Raw genomic sequence first — 22,227 nt, 5'->3', positions numbered from 1 at the left:
TGCATACAGCAACCATGTAAAAATAAGGTAGATATGGTAGCCGTGTACCTTTGCCTACATCTGTAACGGTTCATTCGCCTGACCTCTGTGCATTGGCAGTGTGAATGTGAGTCTGAACGAATTTCTGTCTCTGTCTGTGTCTTGTAATTGAGCGTCAACCTGTTCAGGCTGTTGTCTGCCCTTCGGCTGAAGTCAGCTGGGATATGCTCCTGCTTTCTGCTACTACAAAACAGGGTCAGCAGTATAGAAAATAGATAAATCGCTGTCAAGTGGATTAGCAACATGCTAATAATCTCGAATGAGGTGTATTCATTCATCCTCTCCTTAACCATCGAGGAACTCAAACCATTTGCAGATTTTTTTTTCTGATGGACTAATAATGAACGAATGGATGGACTGGTGATGGAAACAATGACAGAAGCTCTTTTAAGATGAAAAGGACGAACAAACGATAGATACATTATGAATGGCGATGGACAGACGATGATGGGCAGTTGCCCAGGGCAATGACAAAGGAGGAATTTAAGATTTGAAGGCATCTTTTTCACAAAAGGTTGTGATAAAATGCACAGACTGTGAGCCGAGAACCTTCCTGCAATATCATGAGGCTAAGTGCAATACCATGAGCTCTTGCACAATCATTATCGTATCTTGAGATCAATGTTGACCAAACCATCAGCTTTAGATATTGTTACATTCTTACACAAGACTGATTTTATATTAGTCGCAGCATCGATGAACATAAAGACATAGGTGTGGATGAACTTGATTGGCCTGCACAGAGTCCTGACATCAACTCAATAGAACACTATCCAAAAGACACCTGTGGAAGAATGGTCAAAGTTTCTTATAAAGACACTTCTAAACATTGAGGAAACCCTTCCCAGAAGAGTTGAAGCTTTAATAGTTGCAAATGGTGGATTGACGTCCTATTAAACTATTATTCAAATATTGAATGTCATCAATTCCTTGCTAGTAAAAGGTGAATGAATACTTTCCACAAGACTGTGTACGCTTTATAAACTTTGCTTGGAGCATGTGTATCCATACAATATACTGTAATATGATACAGAGGGATGTGCTCATTGAGAATGTACTTGTTGACCCAAGCAAACAGTCAGGTTATTGGGTCCAAAGGGGCCAACCCAGCCAAGGTTTGGATGGAATACAGTGTAGTACCAGCAGCAAAACAACTTGACCCAGAGGTAAGGTAGGGAGAGCGTCAAGCTCAAAAGTGGCACCCTTACCCCAGGTTAGCTTCAAACTCCATCTATCACGCATGCACACACGGACGCAAACACACACACACACACGCACACACACGCACGCACACACAGACACACACTCGTTGACATTACATCTACTGTGTAGGAATTCTCACAAGCAAACCTACACGTGTAGATAACACAAAAATACACATAGCTACTCAGACACACACTATATAGACACACACACTTTCATTAACCATAACAATTGCTCGAGATAAGCGATAGTCACGTCCTGCTTCCTGCCAATTACAGCGTAATGTGAAAGAGGTTGTTTCTTGCGATTCTTGGACAGTGTTGTGTGTGTGTGTGTCACTGGCAGAGATTTTCTGTATTTGCACTGTTGAAAACATTCACAGCTAGTGCCAGACAGATTTTAGGCCCTTTTCACCAACATTTGTATGTTGGCTGCAGGCAATCTCACTGGCACTGCCTCTTTTCCTCAAATCCCCCAGTATTGGATATGTAATAATTTGCCCTATATAATTAGAAAAAATTACAAAACAAACAAATCCATGGGTCAAAAGCTAAAAGCGTGTTAATTTTCATTTTTGGTAGCATAAAATTAAATAAATATATAATTAAATAAAATCACAAAAAAAAATGGTACCAGACAAAAATGCTGTGACAGAAATACTGCTGCGCAGTATAAGCCACATTTTTTGGGGAAAGTAATTTTAGACAAACTGAGACCAAGAACAGTAGAGCTGACTTGCACCCAAAATCCCCATTCCCTAAAGTAGGTGTGTCAAACTCATTTTTTTCGCAGGCCGCATTGTAGTCATAGCTTCGTTCGGAGGGACATTATTATAATAAATGTATGAACACCTCATATTATATACAGTAAAAGCTACAAAACAAACTGAAAAATAACTCGTTTTCAAATCAGATGAGTCAAACTGGTCAAATATTTTGAGAAAAAGATATCATTAAAAGTGAAGACAATTTGCAATTCTAGTAATGACACACAAATTTGATGCACAATTTGTCTTTCCAGGCCACATAAAATGATGTGGCGGGCCGTATCTGGCCCCCGTTCCTTGAGTTTGACACCTGTGCCCTAAAGCAATTGGGAATATGCTCCGAGCCTGTATTGCTTCTCTTTGACCATTCAGAAACTCAAGAGCGTTCAAAATGTGTCGCTCAGTTATTCAGAATGCGCTCAAAAACAAGTACCAAAGCTCAGTGCATCTGGCAGTACAGATGGAAACAGTTCAAGCGCGAGCTTCTGATTGGTTTATAACATAGAATGCATTTGGAAATTGATGGGAGGGAAGAAGACGCTCCCTCTCCCAACACACAGTCCCAGAGTACGTTAGAGTGAATTTTCAAACAAACCCCGTGAAGAATTAGCAAACAAGCTGTGTTGGAGCCAATTTAGTTTCCTTGGCTTAAATTCTCAGATTTGTTTAAGATTTGCTGGCCTTGGGCCATGGACTTTTATTTGACAAAGCCTTTGGTCACCTGGTTAGTCACCTGATCAGGTCAATATGGTTGCTCCCACTTAGTAGTCAGTCTCAACCAGTCTCAGACAAAGAAAGACGATAGTAGTGATATAGATTTTTAACGCTCAAAGGCCGCTTCAAACTACTTCAAGCTTGTTCCAAACTTGTATTTTTTGGAACTTGAAAACTTTGAACTTAGAAAACAAACTTTAGTTTACTTCTTGGAACCCTTTATGTTGAAACCTTAGTTGGATTACACACAATTTGGATTTGCACCCGTGTGCCACCTGCTCGCCTTCCTGTCATTCCCCCTCTCCTCTCCCCTTCCCTTGCCTGGCCTACACCCTTGCCTGCCTGCCATTGCCTCTCTCCCTCTGCCTGCATGCCTGCTTGCCTCCATTTTGGACATTCTACATCCTTCTTCAAAAAGGTATGAGCAACAGCTGTAAACAGTGTTTTAAGATAAGCGTGTGACAAGAACTATAGAAAATCTGACAGTTGAAGTTTAAACTGAACTGAAACTGACACTCACAAGCTGTGTGGACAAAACTTTTGCTTCCAACAGTTTTTCTGTTTTAGTTTACAATGGCTTACCTCATCTTGTCACATTGTGGGCGAAGGTAGAATCTTGGTCGGCAATTGCGCCTTTGCAAACTTGTTGGAAAATGTCTTGAAGAGCGCTTTTGTTGTTGTTGAAGGTTCATTGCTCACTAGAAGATGTCCACTTACCACTGTGAATATATACACTCTTCAAGAATGGTTTGCTCTAGACGCTCAAAGGGCCAGTCACGGGTACACTTTTATTTTAGTCAGTATCGGGACTGCTATACCTTTAACTATTTGTGCCTTAATTACTGGGGAAAATGCTCAATCTTATTGTCTTTGATTACAAGATTATTTTTTGCTTTGTCTGCTTACAGAGTTTGGTAAAAGAGCCTTTGCTTACTCTGTGCATTAAATAAGCTACAAAAACTAACTACAAATATTTTTGAACACTAAAATCCACATTTAAATTAAAACATGTGCACTTGTTTTCTAATTTGTGTTTTTAAAATTCTGTGGTCACGATGTAACTGTTTTTTTTTTTTTTTTATCTCAATACAATACTTTCTCTTTAAATAAAGAATGAATGAGATTCTCATTTTGCCCAAAGAAACAAATCCACAAATGTATTTATTTATTTAGTTAAAGGTTTATATGTAATTTTGTTTTATGAAGGTCAACTGCTGACATCTTTAATTCCGGTATGTGTATGCAGACTTGTGACATGTTAAGGAAACACAGAGGATTGCGCCAAACGTGAATAATTAAAACACTTAAAGATTAATTGATAATGTTTTCTCTGTAGTATTTAGTGGAATTCCAAGGTGATGATGATGGAGCAGGACAACTGAAAGGAAGTGTGTAATCTCGTTTTTGCACATGGTTTCCTTCATCTGATAAAGGTCACTGAAGGCCATTTGTGTGTGAATACACCCGTGTGAATCTCACCAACAGTTTGCTAAATACAACATTGGTTCATCTGTGTCACCTGAATGCATTTGGGAATCCATGTTTGGAGATATGGAACTTTGTGTTCCTGTGGTGCAGTAGTCTTCGTCAAACAATCAAAGCACAACTTCAAAAAGAACGTGTGAAAACATGTGCATTGGATTTAAATGAGTGTAGCAGATTTAGTATCAACCATGCATTGATAAAAGTCTCGTTCCCTCCAGAGGCCGGTGCATGTACTGTTTGCTGTAAATATTACTCTGTCCACCTGTGCTTCTTTGCAAAATTGTTTCACCACCTATTTGCGACATGTATGCGTTTAATTAATTTCTTTGAACAAGCTAATGGGGAAGTTAGTTCAAAAGTGTTTTCTAAAACTGGTTTTAGGATGTTGGCAAGCTGAAAGCTGTGATTGGTCGTTACTTGAGGAAATCTAATGTTACTTTTACTTGGCAACAAGTGGCAAAATAGCTTCACTCTGAGAGGAATAAAAAAAAAAAAAAAGATTTTGCATCTTAATTGATATCCCAGAAAAACAATATTTTTCAGACTATTGTTTACACTTTTCTTAATTTTACTTCACCTTTATGTGCTATTAATTAAACTAATAAGCAACCCAAATCCTTTAAACAATATGTATCAATGAAACAATGTTCCAGGTCGCTTAATTGATGTTTGGTTGGACAAACATTCGTTCCTCTACCAGAATATGCAGGACCCAAACAACAAACAAAATTTATAGACCGTGCGCCTTGTGGATATATCACATATTGCTTGATGACCCAGCAAAGGAGTGGGAGTCAAACCTTCATTAAAATATAACTTCACTACTATTTTTTTTCTATTACAAGCGATGCTGGTTTCCACCGTTCTTGCTATGCTATAACAAGCTGCGTGTTTTGTGGGTGTAAAAATGTATTAGTAATTTTAAAATATAGGCAGGCCTATATTTCACTTACTGTTTTTGTCAATGTCCTGATTATTTCATTCATCATACATGCACATGCATACATTTGGCAATAGAGTACTAGAAGAGATCCAGAGTGGTGAATTTCCCTGGGACCAATTACCGTATTTTCTGCCCTATAAGGCGCACCTAAAAACCTAAAATTTTCTCAAAAACCAACAGTGCGCCTTATAGTCCGGTGCGCCTTATATATGGACCAAATTCCTAAATTTAAACTGGCCCAAAGCATTGTGTCATGAAATCAATCATAAGTGGCCCGCTGAAGACTATGAATCATGAATCAAAAAGACTATGGATCATTATTTTATGATTATAAAGTAATTTGTTCCGTCTGAAGTTGAAATAAAAAAGATAAAATGGAGAATGATTTGATTTGGATTAAAAATCTGACATGATGCATTAATGGTTCGCCTTATAGTCCGGTGCGCCTTATATAAGGATAAAGTTTTAAAATGGGCCATTCATTGACGGTGCGCCTTATAGTCCGGTGCGCCTTATAGGCCGGAAAATACGGTAACCATAACAAACATTACAAGTGGCATTTGAGGAGAAATTGGCTCTCTAAAGAGTGATGCTCAGTATATACAAATTATTTTTAGAATAATAAACAGTGAATCGCTGAGTATGAAATTGAGACATTTTCTTTAAGTCAAACACAATCAGTGTTGTGATGCTTGTCTACATATTTTATAACATTTTAAGTAACGTTTAACATTCATAACTGTAACAAACTGACAAGCAAAAATAAAACATTCCAAGTAAAAAAATAACAAACACTTTTTGAAGTGCTATTGAATTAAAGGATAAATCAGGGGGTACTCTGCTTCTGGCCACCACACACAGGTGGCTAAAAGCATCATGAGTATCTTTGTTGGTTCTGTTAAGCAGCAATTACTGTAACTCTGTGAGCTCTGCTTGCACAAATATGCAGAAACCCCTCTTAAACTCCTCCCAAGGACTTGTGCCTCCTCATTTTGTTTGGCTTCTACATCCTAATTCACTCCATTGGCTTGATACCCTACTCTCTTAAATGAATCAAACATTTTATATAGCCAGTATGTTGTAGCATTTCAAATCATATTAGTGGTTAATTCATTTTGTAGTTATGTAGCCAAATACATACGTACATGAGCGATGTATATGATCACTTCTCATTCATCTTTTGAGAGAATGTTCATTTTAACCTAGTTAACTTCTGCTTGTATTTGTATGGCATTTAATAATGTACCACTATGGAGGCAGTGTGGGTGAATTTGTGCTGCTGTAGCTCATCATGTCTGGGCAGCGAAGCTGTGGTGAAAATCAGAACTGGCAGATGAGCATAAAAAAGTCTGGATTGTTGAAGGCCTCTAATCCCAAAGAGGAAACCCACGTCGTTAATACTTAATACAATTTAAAAAGATGGTTACCAGCCTTCACTTTAATTTCATCAACCAAATTCACTGAGCGTGCGTGTGGTCTTCAGATGCATATGAACATCACGGCATTTTTGCAATCTGTTCCATGTTACGCAGCATGTGTGCTTTTGAACGCATGCAAGCATTCTCCTTTTTCCTGTTGAGCCTCTTACCATTGAATAACCCACACACACCCCAATAGAAATTGTGGGAAAAGTGATGATGTTAGCTATATAGCAGCTTTTTTCACAGCCAGTGTTTGACAAACTAACATGCACGCTTCGATCTCCCGGGTGATAGAGTGCATCAGAGTGTGTGTAACCGGCCACGCCGTGGCAAACTCGTGGACCTCAACGCCTGCCTCGAATAGGGAATGGCTGTTGAATATTTTACTTCTGACATTCACCACATCTCATAAATCATTTTTTATGGATCATTTAGTCTTTCCTGTTGTTTGCACATGAACACACAAAAAACATTCTGAAAAACTACTAGGCTTGTTTATATTATAGTCTTCAATAAAGTCTTGCAAACACGCAAGACTGATCAAGACCAAAAATACACACTCGAACCTTTATGTCCTTCAAAACAGTGTCTTTAGGAGCAATAACCTGCCAAGAGTGCCTGCCGAGTGGGGGACCCAATAAAACCCTGTTAAAGTAGAGTAAATTGTTGCAAACAGACACTTGAGACAGACTCTAAGATAAACACACTGTTATTTTACTACCATTATTCAATTTCTGTGTATATTCTAGTATGTCTGTTTGGATCCGGCTCACATGGCTATATTGTTGTAGGAGCTGTCAGACATTAACCAAGGTCACAGCGTAAGAGCCTCCTTGAAGTATGTGTGTGTGCGTGCGTGTGCCTGTGCGTGCGTGCGCATGCATGTTAAATTTAAGAATGGTTCCGACCAACAGGCTGGTGACAGATATTGGTGGACTGTACAGACAGTGAGCAGACTTACGATGGCATTTGGCTTCTCAAGAAAGATGGTCAGAAAGACAGACAGCAAAAGGGAGCATGTAAGGGCAAAATTAGCACACACGTACACCAGACACACAGAGTTGAATGCCAAGGAAAAGTCATTTCCCCACAGTATAGAGCGGGATCTGCTGCTCTTTGTAAACACAGCCCTCCAACAAGTCTCCAAGCCCCAATCATGTTGTTGTTAAGGTCTTGCTCCTCTTTGTGAATTGCCAACACCACCACTACCAGCAGCAGCACTCTTGGCTGTACTTCCAATACACTCCTCTGTTTTACTCCCAACATTAATTTCAGGTCCTTCTCTTCTCATGTGCTGTCAAAGAAAAAAAAATGATCGTGGGGGAAGACAGAAGGAAACAAAACAGGAGTGAAAGAGGCTTGTGTTTGTACTGCAGTATTAAATCTGGAAAAAAGCCGGGTCTACAGTTTGTGAGAATGGGGTATGGATATTGGAAAAAGACGAAATAGAGAGGGTTGGGGGGGGGGGGACAAGGGTTTTGTCTGCTGTCAGCAAGATTAGAAATGCAATATTCCATTGCAGGAATTTATACAAGGCTTCAAGCAACCAAGTGAGAGAGATAGGAGACCGATAGTGCATGTAGTAGAGGGAAGATAGGTAAACAAGTGCATCATGAGAGACGCAGAAGAAAAGTTGGAAGAAGGGCAATTGAAAATACAATGGATAAAATCCAGTAGAACCCCAGAACTCGACACTAATTCATTCCTGAAAGAGCAACGAGAAGCGAAGCCGTCAAATTCTGACGCAATTTGTCTAATTTTGTCTAAAACAGTGGATAAAACCACAAAAACCAACCAAAATACAGAACAGCAAAAGCTTGGAAGAAAGCCTTAGGTGGTCTGCATGTGGTGCTTGACACAAGTCGGACAAATGAACGACAAATAATAAGCTCAAAATAAATTAAAAGTGACAAAATAACACTATTTAAACACATAACGTACTTACTTATGGTAGAAGAGCCAAAGTCTCAGAAATAATGTCCCAAAAACAGAGGCTAATGTTTATAAATACAGTAGCTCTTTTATTACGATCGTTTTGCAAATATTATTGTGTGAATTCAACTCTTCAGTGTGAACCCCTGTGACCTTGCCGGTGCAGATTTCAGGAAGCGCATCGTGCATGACCGCAGTCGGGTGCCATAGTGGGCTAAAACCCCCTAAACAACAAGGCCAACTAATCTCGGATTCCAAAGCTTTGTTCAAGATCAGAGGTAAAGATTTCACAATATTTTGTGTCAAAAATCAATTGTGTCAAGTACAGAGACAGACGTGGTCTGGGGTTCTACCGTACATGCACTTATTGGCAAGATTATACTAGATCCGAATATTTTGATTTGATTTTTTGGGTAATTTTCTAGGAGCTAAATCAACAACTCACAATTTAGAATTTTGTCAAAATATTTGGATTTACTCTAGTGACAATGCTAAATCAACAATATCAATAAATCATTGGTCTTTTCTTGACATTCGTGTTTAGCTGCAGTTGTCTCAACAAGAAAACAAAGTTCCTTTAATCCCACCTTAACACATGAGATATCACTGGAAAGGCCAGGATGTTGTCTACTGAGCACACCATAATTTATAGAGTAACACAAATGACTAAAACGAAAAGATGTATACCAAAATCTACTGTAGTGGACACAAATGACTAGGCTGGAATATGTATACTGTACCCTTAAAACAAAAGACAAGGATATCCAACGTGCTGTTGGAATGCCATTTTGAATGGGAGTGTGCGTGTGAGTGTGTGCGTGCGTGTGCGCGTGCAAAAATAGAATAAAAATGACAGCATGCTGTTTTTTAGTCATTTTGCATGCACTAGCTTCAACCAAGACAAGTGTTTAATGCTAAATAACTAATTTGAAATTATGTTTAAGAGATTCCTCATGGAAAAAATAATGTATCAAATATTATTTCTTTGTCGTCATTAGTTTACATTTTATTTTCACCCTCTGGCCAAAAATGAAAATTGAGCAGAATTACTTTAATCCTATAATTTGGGTGCCCTTTTAAAAAAAAAATATATATATATGAGTGTGTTTCTCTTTTTTAGGTGTTTGTTTTACCAAATACACATTTTCTGACACTATGTATGAATGAATTCAATAAAGCCTGATTACAATCTTTATTTGTAAATGCAATGATACAAGTGTGTTGCATTATACTGTCGCTATATATTTCTTGGTTTTTGGATTTGCTTGTAATTTTTATGCTTTTGTAAGTTTAAGTATGGGTGTATTTAGCACACGCATGGGTGATTGTGTGTGTGTGTGGGGGGGGGGGGGTAGACACACGCATGTAGATGAATGACTGACTGCAGCACTATGACAGCTAGCATACAGTGACACTGTCATGGATTTTTGCTGGAGGGCTGCTGTAGGGTTTCCAGAAATCAGTCTGTTCCTCTCATCCTTCTCGTCTCTCCTCCTGTCATCCCCCACTCCTCCATTTTTAAATCAAATCTTCCCTCTAACCATACCGACAACAGCTTTTGATACCGTATGATGCCCCTCAGTCAGTGTTTGCTTGTGAAGTTCATCAAGGTTCCATATTATTGGGGGAGAAAAGTTGAAACCATGGAAAGTTCTCCAAGGCTCTAGTTGAAGCTGATGTAATAAAGTGTAATGTTTTATTTACGTTTCACTATGACTGGAGATGATGATAATTATTTGAAGAATTATCAAATAATTTTACTTTCAAAGTGTTTCCTCAATCATTTGTGATCAAAGTAGAGAGTAACACAAAGCAAAAGTGAAGTGTGACGATCACTTTCATTTACTTGATTTTATTTACATATACGTACGTAATACACTTTTGTTTGTTCTCACTTATCTCTCCAATTGAAACAGAGAAAAAAAAAAGTGGAAAATATAATATGTTTTTACATAAAGTACAGGTACACTTTTGTTCGTTCGGTCACTAATTTCTCTAATTTAAACGGGTCTATCAATTCCTATTGAAAATGATTTTTTTTACACTATTAAAAAACAACACGTCACTTTTACAAATGTAAATACATTGGCTTACAACTATCTATCTATTTTTCAAGTCACGAGTCATTGCTTAGTTGAGCTTTTTTTTTTAATTATTATTTGTGATGCGAGCAAAAAATTGACTTATGAGCAAGCTTCAGATGCACCAACACTCAGGTCAAGTGGAAAAAGTGGCTGGTGCATTTTCAGTTTATTAAATGAAGCAAACAGTAAAAAAAACACACAAATACAAATGAGAACACTCAAGTCGCATGAAGGAGACACAAATACTGAGCTTATCACGTGCAGTCACACGGAAGATGGAACCCCCTTAATGGCATTCAACACGAAACGTGTGCGTGTTCTGTACATTGTCTTTATGTTTTCAAAATGTTTTTAAATTTAGATTTTATAATACAGTGCTATTATTCTGTATTAAAAAGCAGGTATCAAAAAGTGCATTCTTTTTGAGGTGCTAGAACAGATTAATGGTATTTCAATTTACTTCTATGGGGAAAATTGATTCGGTATGAGAAAAGTGAGTTATGATCTTGATGAAGAGGTTAAATAAATTAAAAACATTTCCATGTGATTGCAGCATTCTCTGGAATGGAAAAACTGTTTTAGAGGAGTTGAAGTAAATGTGAATGTAGCGGTGATTTGTCGGATCTGAGAAACTTTCCATTCTTGCATTGTTGTCAGAATAATGTTTCAGATAGCAAATGTCATCTCACAAAGAAGGTTGTACTGCTAATCAATTTCTATTACAACGTGGACAAAGAAAGGACACAATGGCATAAATACTGCTGTCTTGCTACTATGTTCAGTCCAAGTTGCGCCATCTATTTATTAATGTTATTTTGTTGATTTACAGATGCAAACTTTTGACTTTCCATTGTATTATCATGTACATTGATTATCTTTATCAGATAACTAAATGCATGGCCTTTTTTTAGTATGTGTGTGTGGGTGGTGAAAGCAAATTGCAAAATTAAATTAAACAATTAAGCACTTTAATTATTTTAATAATTTCATCCATAAGGGGCATGACATACCATTTGTGAAGCAAGACATGACAAATATAAACCGGGAGAAACAGAATTTGAGCAGAGCACGGGTTTGTACTATATGCATCACCCCCTTTTCTTCCTTCCTTGCTTTCTTGCTTTCTTGCTTCCTTCCTTGCTTTCTTGCTTTATTTCCTTCTTTCTTTCCTTCTTTCTTTAACTCACTCACTCACTCACTCACTCACTCACTTCTCTCACCCAAACCTTATTGAAATACGGGAATATAAAGTACAAAACTGAAACAAGGAGTTCATGTTGGCAAACTGTAAGAAGCACAAGCCTGAATAAAGCACCCAAGGATGTGTCCAAGGAAGGGGGTGGGGTTGTTGGGTGGAAGATGGTTTGGAACAAGGATCCCCACAGAGGTAGGTAATAAATAGGCCCCACACTGCTTTTGAGCTACATAAACTGACGGTCTCATTTAGTGATTTAATTGGATTTCAGAAGCTATTTTTGGTTTTGAACCAAAAAAACGAGAATTTAGCCAATCCACTTTCCAAATTCTATTCAGACTATCTTTGAATAACTGGGCTCGGTTACTTTTCAACTTGCTTATCTAAGAGTATCTATCTATCTATATATATATATATATATATATACATTGATGTTTGTATTTCATGATAAATAGTTTTATTTTTTGTCTTTAAGTAAAATAACTAGGGTGATGACTAGGGTTGGAGGTGGGACAGCACTGTAGTGTCCTCTATTTACCACAGTTTATATTGCGTCAGGCTGTGTAACTATACAGTAAAATTCACATTTGAATGATTTGAAAACCTTGCAATTTAGTAGACTCTTTGCAACTAATTAGAGAACATGCCATTCTTGCTTTCTAAGGGTCTCACAAGTCAAAACTTTACCATCAAAGACCCACCTTTCTCATTTGATTCTCTTGCTCAGTCCACCCTAATTTTTATTCACCAACCTTGTTTGTCGCTCTGACACCTTCATCCAATGTTTGCGCCTTCATTAGAAGTGATGAGAGAAGAACGAATTTGGTCATCACTATACCCCAGTGCCACAGTGCCACCAAGTGGTCTAAATAACATGAAAGCATTATAACTGCAGAGTCATACAAAGGAGGAGACATTTACAGGCTGATGATGGATTGAGACACACTCATTAGAAGATGAACGTAACCATTAAAAGTGTTCTTAATGAAAGTAACAGCTCCTTTGATGGACGAGGTAGTAGTTGAGACATGAAAAGAAGGGGAGAAACAAGAACATTTAGCTTTAAGTACTGTTGAATCAATGTTTTCCCTGTGATCTTATGGCTACATATTTTTTTCTTTAGCAATGATGTGGTCAACTGCAATCAGTGATTTTGCTACAAACACAGCTAGCACAAAACCACACTGATAGTGGTTCAGTACGTGAGTGTTTCTCCTGTGCAACAGATGCCATCCCTAGAGTGTTCCTTATCATTTTATCATTGATATTTTTTTCTGCCATGAACCTTAGACCTGACCCATAACCAATTCCTCGATCAGAAAGCCATAAAACAGTGTTCCATCCCCAGCATTGTGACTTTGCAGACCAATAGCATTTAGATGCAACTGCCATTTTGCAACATAAAACCATCAATCATAAAATATATATGTGTGGAATATCGCATGTTGTGTTCGGTCTGTATATCAGCATTTGGTTACAGATTAGTGAAGTAAACAACTTTTGAAACAAATGAACCAATGGGTAGATTTTTTTTTAAAGTTTGAAGTAGGCTAATGCTGAATCGATCCTTAGTCTAGCTGGAGAAGCTTTTTTTTTTTCTTCCATTATTCTATCAGTGCACATAAGAAGGAGAGCGCTGTTACCATGGTCAAAACTAATCAACAAACATGAGGGTGTTTCATCTACTGTATGGTGCACCATTAGAATATCATTAAGATGAGACAGAGCGGAAAGATAGAGGAAAGCCATTAGAGTAAACAGAGATGAGATGGAGTGGAGAGTCACACAGTGATAAGGAGTTAAGTGCCCTGGATCACCTCTAATGATCTTATAGCCGAAATGCCAGCGGCAAAGTGACACAATTCCAGTTCCTCTTCTAACCTTTGCTGTTGTGTTTCTCTTTTGACAGTTTGTCATCATGAGTGGGTCCCTTGCATCTATTCTGTCTTAGAATTGTCACTGCTGATTCATCCATGAAACAGTATGAGTGAGCATGATTGCTGAGAACTGGAACAGAGACACCACTTGTGTTGAATATACCTCCCTGGAAGAATCAAATCACTTGATGCATCGGCCAAGCGGCCAGACTGACTGACACGCACGTACGCGCGCAGACACACACATGCGCGCACACACACACACACACACGAAACCTTCTTCACCGTAGTGCCGTCAACACCCCCTCCCTTCTCATCTGTTTGTTGTGCTCCACCTACCTTCGAGTGCATTAATCAGTCAAGTCAGAGCACCGGAGCTATTACTCAGCCGGTCAGAATAAGAAAGAGGGAAGCACATTAGAAAGAGAAGTAGTGAAGAGACTAGTCTATATTCACTCAGCTTTTAATTTTTATACCTCAAAGCCTTTCATCTACGATAATTCATTCATTCATTCATTGGTTTGTCCATTCAACAAGTCAAACGTGTAATTAACAACCTACTTGGTCTGGCCCCTCCTTTTCACCGTTATCCCACTGATCTTGGTTTATTTTCATAGACAGGTAGCCGTGTGCTCGGCACATCTTAATTTCCATGCAGGGGAAAGTCTACCTTACCATGTTTTGGACCATGTTGCGGCACGCCTCTCCCAGTCCCCACTGAGCCCGGCGCACCTGACAATTCGGAGACAGGAAGTAGATTGTCGTCGGCATAGAAACAGGCTCATCTTCATCTTTGTGCCAGGACAAGTCTAGTTTAGTGTGTTTGTGAATTGGTAGACCACGCTATGCCTCGATGTATTCGACTGCACGCCTGCGACACGTCTGTCAAATTTGGTGCCAAAAGCAGAATAGATTATAGAAATACTAAAACCAAGTCTAAGGTGCGGCGCAGGTGGTGGAATGTGATTTTGATGGACTTAAACAAGGTGAGGGCAGAGAAATTCTCAGTGGACATGCATTGGATGCCATCGTATCTCAGTAATAGCATTCGCAGAGTTAGGGGCTGGCCCATTACATTTTTGGAGGGCTATTTTTGATATCCTAAAAAAACGCTATTTACTTTGGATTCCACACTGAGGTTTCGATGGGTAAAGAGAACAATATTGTAAAATTTGATAAATATCAGGCGTTATCATTTGTGTTTCTAGTCTTGTATTTGGCCCAAAAAAAAACCCTGGTTTGTTTTAATGCACAGCATTGAGAACGAATATAATGTCAAATCATTGACTCGGCCGTCCCTTACACCCACCACATGCTATTGAGTGATGTCAGATTGCTTGCTCATGACTGTAAATCAGTTTCTCTTTTTCATTTTTCAAACTGTGAAGTGCCCCCAATAAGCAGTTGGAGGTGATGGGCGTCACTTGACATCGAGAAGTCAGATTTATTTATTGATTTACCTTCCAGTTGGTGAGGTTGGAAAATTGCATGAATGACTCAGATTCATCAGAATCTGACCAACAAGATGGCAAGTTGTATTGAGGGGGCTGAGACAAGATGGCTGTCAACACCACTGTATCACGGCTCCCCTTTGGCCGAACTTCTTTTGGCCAATATGGCTGCACCCAGGCAAATAGTTTAGCGAGCTCTTATAAGGTTGGTTTAATATAAGTAGTCCAACCAAAATGCTGTCAAGATTGACAACATGTGTAAAAGGAGGTAGGTGTGGTGTGATATGATTGATATGTTCCATATGATTCCTCCCTTTCCATCATTGTGCTAAAAATAGTGCTGGAATTTCTTACTTCACGGTTATCCTCAATGACCTTTGCCAGCTCTTCAACTGAACTTTGCCACTGTGACTCTGGTTGTGAGAGTAAACCTGGACCTGATAACCACCTTCTGGAGACCAGAGCACCCACATCGATGGTGCCTTGCCCACTGTATTTTTGTATTTAAACCACAATGAAGGTTGTTTTACCAATACAGCCCACCACTAAAATAATTCTTTAGGAATAATAGTTAATTTCTTACAAGTGTGTCTGACTTCATAAGACCAAGTTGGGTTGTAATGATGCGTCTAGTGTGTTGGTGGAGTGCCCAGTGCATGTCACTTCTCACTGTCAACCCTCACCGCTGGCTAGCAGGATGCGAACGGGAGACCCGAGTGCGTAAATCTCTCCCTGCCAGTACATAGCCTCTCTAACAGCAAGCCCTATGTAGTGCCTCCACGCGGCGACACATGGTAACTGGGTACAACACGGACCCAGGCTACACTACAAGGGACTCGGAGGAGGTTTGGCCCCTAGATGTGCGGCACGCAGGCCCACCGGTGTGTGGACACGCCCTGGTGCCCACGAACCAGCCCCCAACTTTGGGTTAAATAGTACCACTGCCCAGTGGGCTCCTCGGGAGAGGAATGGGCTAAGGGAGTCAACCCCTACAGAAAATCAATTTCCCCTTGGGTTGGTGTCAGGAAGGGCATTCGACTGTAAAACGTTCTGCTCCAAAAGATTTCTCAGTATAGGACTCTCAACCACGAGATGGCCATGGACCTTCCCCGGTGGAAGAAAGCCATATTGAGAATCCAGTCCAACCCAGCGGCGCCTGGAAAGCGGACTTTAAACCGATGATGATGATGATGATGAGTTAATTTCTTACACTGCTTGGTCCATATCAATGATATACAAGAACATAAATTTGGTTGAACATTGCCAAACAAGCGAGCTGCATATTCAAATATCGTCTTCCAGGGATTATGTTCAACAAGGATGTTTTGGCCCATACAGTGACCAGTGTGTCGATCTAGCTAATAGGGCTTTCGGCAGAACTCCCGCATATGAGGTCACGGGTTAATGTAAGTAAGTTAAAACCTTGCACACTTAGAGGCTTCGGGGCAGACTCCAGGAAGTGTGCAATTACTGACATGCAGTGTTCACGCTAAGTTTCGCAGCTGCATATTTCCGCACTGCTCGTGCAGTCTCTGCAGACAAAAACTCCATGCTGCACACAAAATACAATTCAGCATAAACTGATAGATTAATATTTAATGTTGGAAATATTCTAATCTAATTAATGGACGAATGATTTTCTTTCTGTGCCTTTTTATAGTGTAAATCAGTGATTGACAGGTGTCCAGCCAATGATATGATATGGTTCACTTACGCTACATAGCCAATTATAGCATTGACAGTGCCTGTGTGTGGCGGAGTCAAGAGATGCAAATGCTAAATTAGCTAACCCTTTATCATGGCGAAACGAATAGGTAGCGACACATCCACTCGCCAAGAGATACGGCGGTCCTTTTAAGATGGAATGGTTGTCAAAGTGTGTGCAAATAAAAGAGCAAACTGTGAAACTGGGTGTAATTTTCTCTTTTTCGAATGAGAATGGTCTACTATGCAAAACATGCAGTGAAGCCAAAGTGGCGGGCGAGTTTACGGAGGGAACAATATGGACTGAATGGAAGTTTGGCTACCTCAAGCGTCACATTCAGCAGAAATGACATTTGAAAGCTACAGCTTTTGATATCCTTTCATTCTTTTGCCATTGTCACAACATGCTCAAAACATTCAACAAGAAAAATATAGATTATAAATATAAAGAGCAGCAGGAAATATAGTGATACTACCCAAAATAATGACTGAATGAATGGATGTCGTAATTATAATATAACAACATCAATAATTTAAAAACTTTTTCTGCCAAAAACCTGCACAACTCTCTTGGAAAGAATTTAAACAAAACAATTTAAATGCATTTTGAGAGGGCAGTAAACTAAACAGCTGAGACAATGTGTTTACACAGGCATGTCAGAAGAGGATGCAGCTAAAATTATCAAAGCATGTATTGTATTCAATTGTTATAATGGACAAGATGGACAAGTACTGAGGCATTTTTTCCTGTATCTTAATTTACTTTATCATGACAAATTGTTAAGAAAAAGAACATTGGCCGATATTAAACTGTTCTACACAGTCTGGTTAGATTCCTCCCACCTCCCAAAAACTGACTGTCTGGCAACCAGTTCAGGGTGTACCCTGCCTACTGCCCAAAGGCTCCAGCACACACCTGACCCTTGTGAGAATAAGCAGTTTGGAAAATGGATGGAAGGATGGATAGATGAAAAAAAGAATTCCCTTGATATATTGGTAACTACATGGACAGTAACTGGGAAATGATGTGCAATTTCAACCATAGTAAATCACGCTGAAACAATAAACCAACCTTAAATGATGACTGCATTGTTCCTGCTCCTTTCTTGTACAAAATACGCTGACTAATCATTTGGTGACCGAACAAGTAATCTTGCTGATTCATTTTAATCTCACATCCCTGTTTTCTCTTAATTCTTTTCCCCGTATCCGTTTCACATTTCTTATTGTTGTTTTCTTGTTTTACATTGCGGCACACCTTTCTTTCCCCATCTCAGCGAGATGGGATGGTAGAGATGAGTCAGCAGTGGCCATGCTCGATTGCATTAGCTGATGAAACGCTTCTTTCTCTTCGAGGCCTCCCAACGTACTATAGCACAACATTACCTTATCATCAATGAGCTTTTGTTTGAGAACCCCAATACAATAACAATTGTTCAAATTGTACAGTGAGAAGATAGTAAACCTATGAGTTCATTCAGCAGCAGCAACAATGTTTAACTTTATATAAATTTACTTTTCATGTAATGTTCAATAAAATAGTCTTAAAAGTAGAAATTACAAGTAACATAAGTGGCCTTTGATGCTTTTACATTTGGGTCTTTGCTAGGTAAAAAATAATAAACAAATTCACTTGTGACTTACCCAGATTTTTTTTCTTGGTTATTCAAAATATGAATCGCCATTCCATGATGGAACAACATCACAAATAACAGCCCATCAAATGCACAGAAGCATTCACACAGTTTTTCTTTTTTCTACAGCAACCTGAGTGTTCTTTGACTAACGCCGTGCAGTGTGAGGCATAAAGTGGCTGTATTGAAAGCTGAGACTTGCTCTAGTTCGTCATTCACCTGAATTGACTCATTCAATACAATCCATGAGTCATGGAAAATTTTACCGTTTTTCTTTGAACTCCAGATCTTCCTTAGCCTTCCAAACGTTGACTTTGATTTCCCCAGCCACTTTTGTATGTCCATTTTTTAGCCAATCAGGTTAAAAATTCCCTGTTTACGGCCTTCGACAAGGCGTAGTGACGTCCTTTAATTGGTTAACATTCCTGTGGGGAACACGGTAGTCGTCAGAATTTAATCACATAATATCGTCCACTTGACATGTATGTGCTTGTAGTTTTATAACAAGTGAATGCAATTAGTAGATAACATGTATGAGAAGTCCAGTTTTTTAGTTAGGAGACACTTGGGAACCCATCCAGGCAGGTGAAAGGCAGGCCGGGGGTCATCACAGGTCCAGATTTAGGAAAAAAGAAGGACGGAGATCCAAGTGAGTAGTGTGGGGAAGCCGTGTCCGGGACAAATTGTAGTACATACATGTGACTGAATAAAAGGAAAACAACAAACACTCTCACACTGTATTCATCCAACCCCTGTGCACTCCATTTACCTTCTGATTCTCTTGGACCATCAAATCTTGAGTTACATGTAGGATGAGGTCAAGCCATAATTAAAAAATGTGCTTTTCAAGAAAAACTAACTTAAATTTATGAGGCTCGGTCAACCAGAGGGGTATTCCAGAAAGCGGGTTATGTGAAAACTCTGAGTAAATTAATCCTGAAATGATGAAATCTTTGAGTTATCCGTTCCATAAAGAGAGGTAACTTAAACTCTGGGTCAGTTACTGCGGTAACTAACTCTGCGAACTTAACCTGCTCGATGGCAGGTTTACTATAAGAGACCCAGAGTTTCAACCTGTCTCTTCCCACACAAAGAAATCGATTAATCATGGATTGGCCATTCATTCAAAATCCGATCGACATCGAAGCTGTAATAAATTGAAATGCTTTACATCACAAGAGAATCTTCCGACCCAGATTAGACGTTTAATCATTTCTAGAGGAATATCTTTTCAAACGCTACCGCTTTTCTTTGAACAGTATAATTTACCTCAATAACCTTCACCGGCCGTGGGATGCCTGATGGTGGTACACTCGCCTGTGTTGTGTGCAGGCACCATGAGTTTGATTCCCACACACCGCAGACGAGCACTCACATCAGAGCAAACTTTATGCATCACACAGTTTTTTTTTTTTTTTTTACAAATGGCATTTTCTTAATATCGGGGATGCAAAGCTTTAGTTTGTTTTCTGTTGGCTGAGCAGAACTCAATGTTTGTTTTAAAATAGTATTTCAAAGAGTGTTGGTGTAGGCTACAGCATCACATTTTAAATGACTACAATAGGTAAAAAAATGGGTAAAAAAATAAATGCGTTGGTGTAGAATTAACTGAGAGGACGTTGGGAAACATTTTGTATAGGGTTTAAATTATATGAAGTAGCCACTGAAATAATATTTTAGTTTGAATCAATATTGACTTTAATAGCGTAAGTCCATTTGAAATATCCATCCATCCATTTTCTGAACCGCTTACCGGGTGTGCTGGAGCCTATCCCAGCCGTCATCGGGCAGTAGGTGGGGGACACCTTGAACCGGTTGCCAGCCAATCACAGGGCACAGGCCAATTGAAATAATTAAATTAAAATCAAAGTGAGGTGCAATTACAGCCTAGCAAAACATTCCTTACCATATTGACTCATGTTTTTATGTTTCATCTTGAGCTGCTTCCAGGTCCTTTTTTTCTCCTAAATGAAAATCGGATTTCATTCCTACTTAAATTCACAACTATAGGCTATGCTACAATCTTATGGTTAGATGTTACAGCAATAAAATACTACATTCAAACTTGTGCATTGGACAGCAATTTCCTCCCATAACGTCTCTCCTTCGCTGCTGCAGCCGTATTAGATTTGAGGCGAAAAATAAATGTATCCTCTGAGTAGGCTTGCATAAGGAGCTCCAATTCCATTGTGGTAAAAACAGGTGATGTTATTGCTCAGTTGTCATGGTGACTCGCGGTATCGGGGCTCCATTGATGATGGCTTTTTATAGTGGTTGTGCACGTGCGTAACTCTAGGTTAACATATTCAGAGTTGATTGAACTAACTCAGATCAGCTTTTCTGGAACCGAATACTCAGTCTCCCATCACAGAGTAAGTCAACTCAGAGTTCAGGGATAGACTCAGAGTATGTTGAACTTGCTTTCTCGAATGTTTCATTTTGGAATAATTGTATGTGTATGTGTGTGTGTGAGGGGGTTCAGCTCTAAGCATGTATGTTGCTGGCTGGCATGTCTCAACATGGTAACCATTTTTTCTGAACACTAGCACGAGCAACAGATGGCTAATAAATGAACGAATGATTATTTAAATGTTATAAATATTGGAGTTAATGTGACAAAATGACAAAGGGCTAAATAAATGCTACAGTCTATTTACTTTATTATATATATATATATATATATATATATATATATATATATATATATATATATATATATATATATATATATATATATATATATATATATATATATATAATAAACAAAAAAAATACAAAGAAATAAATAGGTAAATATATAAATAACTAAAGGCGATCTTTCGATGTCAAATGAAAAGAGGGCTGACGTGCTTGCTCTTAGTCTGCCTTTTTACCCCTCCAGGGGCTTATTAGGGTCACATTGTGATAAAAGAAATAGGAGAAGACAGATTCACAGCATGGGTAAGCAATCTCGCCTATCACTCAATAGCAAGGAGTGGGTGAAAGGAACAGTCAATGGCTTGACATTACGCCGACTGGCACCGTGCAATAAATTATTACTATAGGATTATTTTGGCATATGCAAAACTAAATATAAAAATGATAACTCTAGATATGTATCACACTTTACAAGATTGCTCCTTTTACCCATTGAAACCTAAGTGTGGGAGCTCCAGACGTATACTTTAATTTTCATTTTCTTTTCAATTTGACAGCCAAAAATATAGTGTCTGCAAATCCTTCAAAGGACAATGAGCAAAACTCTTCTCTTAAAATTTTGGAAAAAATTATCTTTGTAATGTTACTATATCATTATATTTTCAGTAAAAATTGTCTGCTGTTCCTACTACGCTGTCTTTAGTGTTAACGAGTTTAGTAGTTTTGGTCATTGTGTTAAACTGAATGCAGCATTTCTAACTGCTATTGGTATAAAGAGTCAAAAGAAACCAATGCTGCTCTCGTGTGTTACAACACAGAAGCTTTGAAAAAGTGTTTTTAATAAGCACGGTTTAGTTCTCATGGATTGAAGGTTACATCGACCATGAAAAAAAAAAAGCTTTGTTTGACTGATTCCTTTACTGGCTTATTAATATTGTTCATGTATCATTTATTTCGTTCAAATAACTACTGAGCTCACTCATTGGTCTCCCTGTCAGTGAATAAAAAAGCACACACAAACTCCTTTGCACTGAAATGGTAACTTTCTCCATCACAGTCTGAACTCGCAGTGATAAAATAATAAATTGCCAGTGTTTAGGATTATTGATATGAGACAATGGGATAAGTATGACAAGACATAT

This window comes from Syngnathus typhle, linkage group LG3, assembly GCF_033458585.1.
Source record: "Syngnathus typhle isolate RoL2023-S1 ecotype Sweden linkage group LG3, RoL_Styp_1.0, whole genome shotgun sequence".
In the NCBI taxonomy this organism is placed as follows: domain Eukaryota; kingdom Metazoa; phylum Chordata; class Actinopteri; order Syngnathiformes; family Syngnathidae; genus Syngnathus; species Syngnathus typhle.
Note: the sequence above shows the minus strand (reverse complement) of the source record.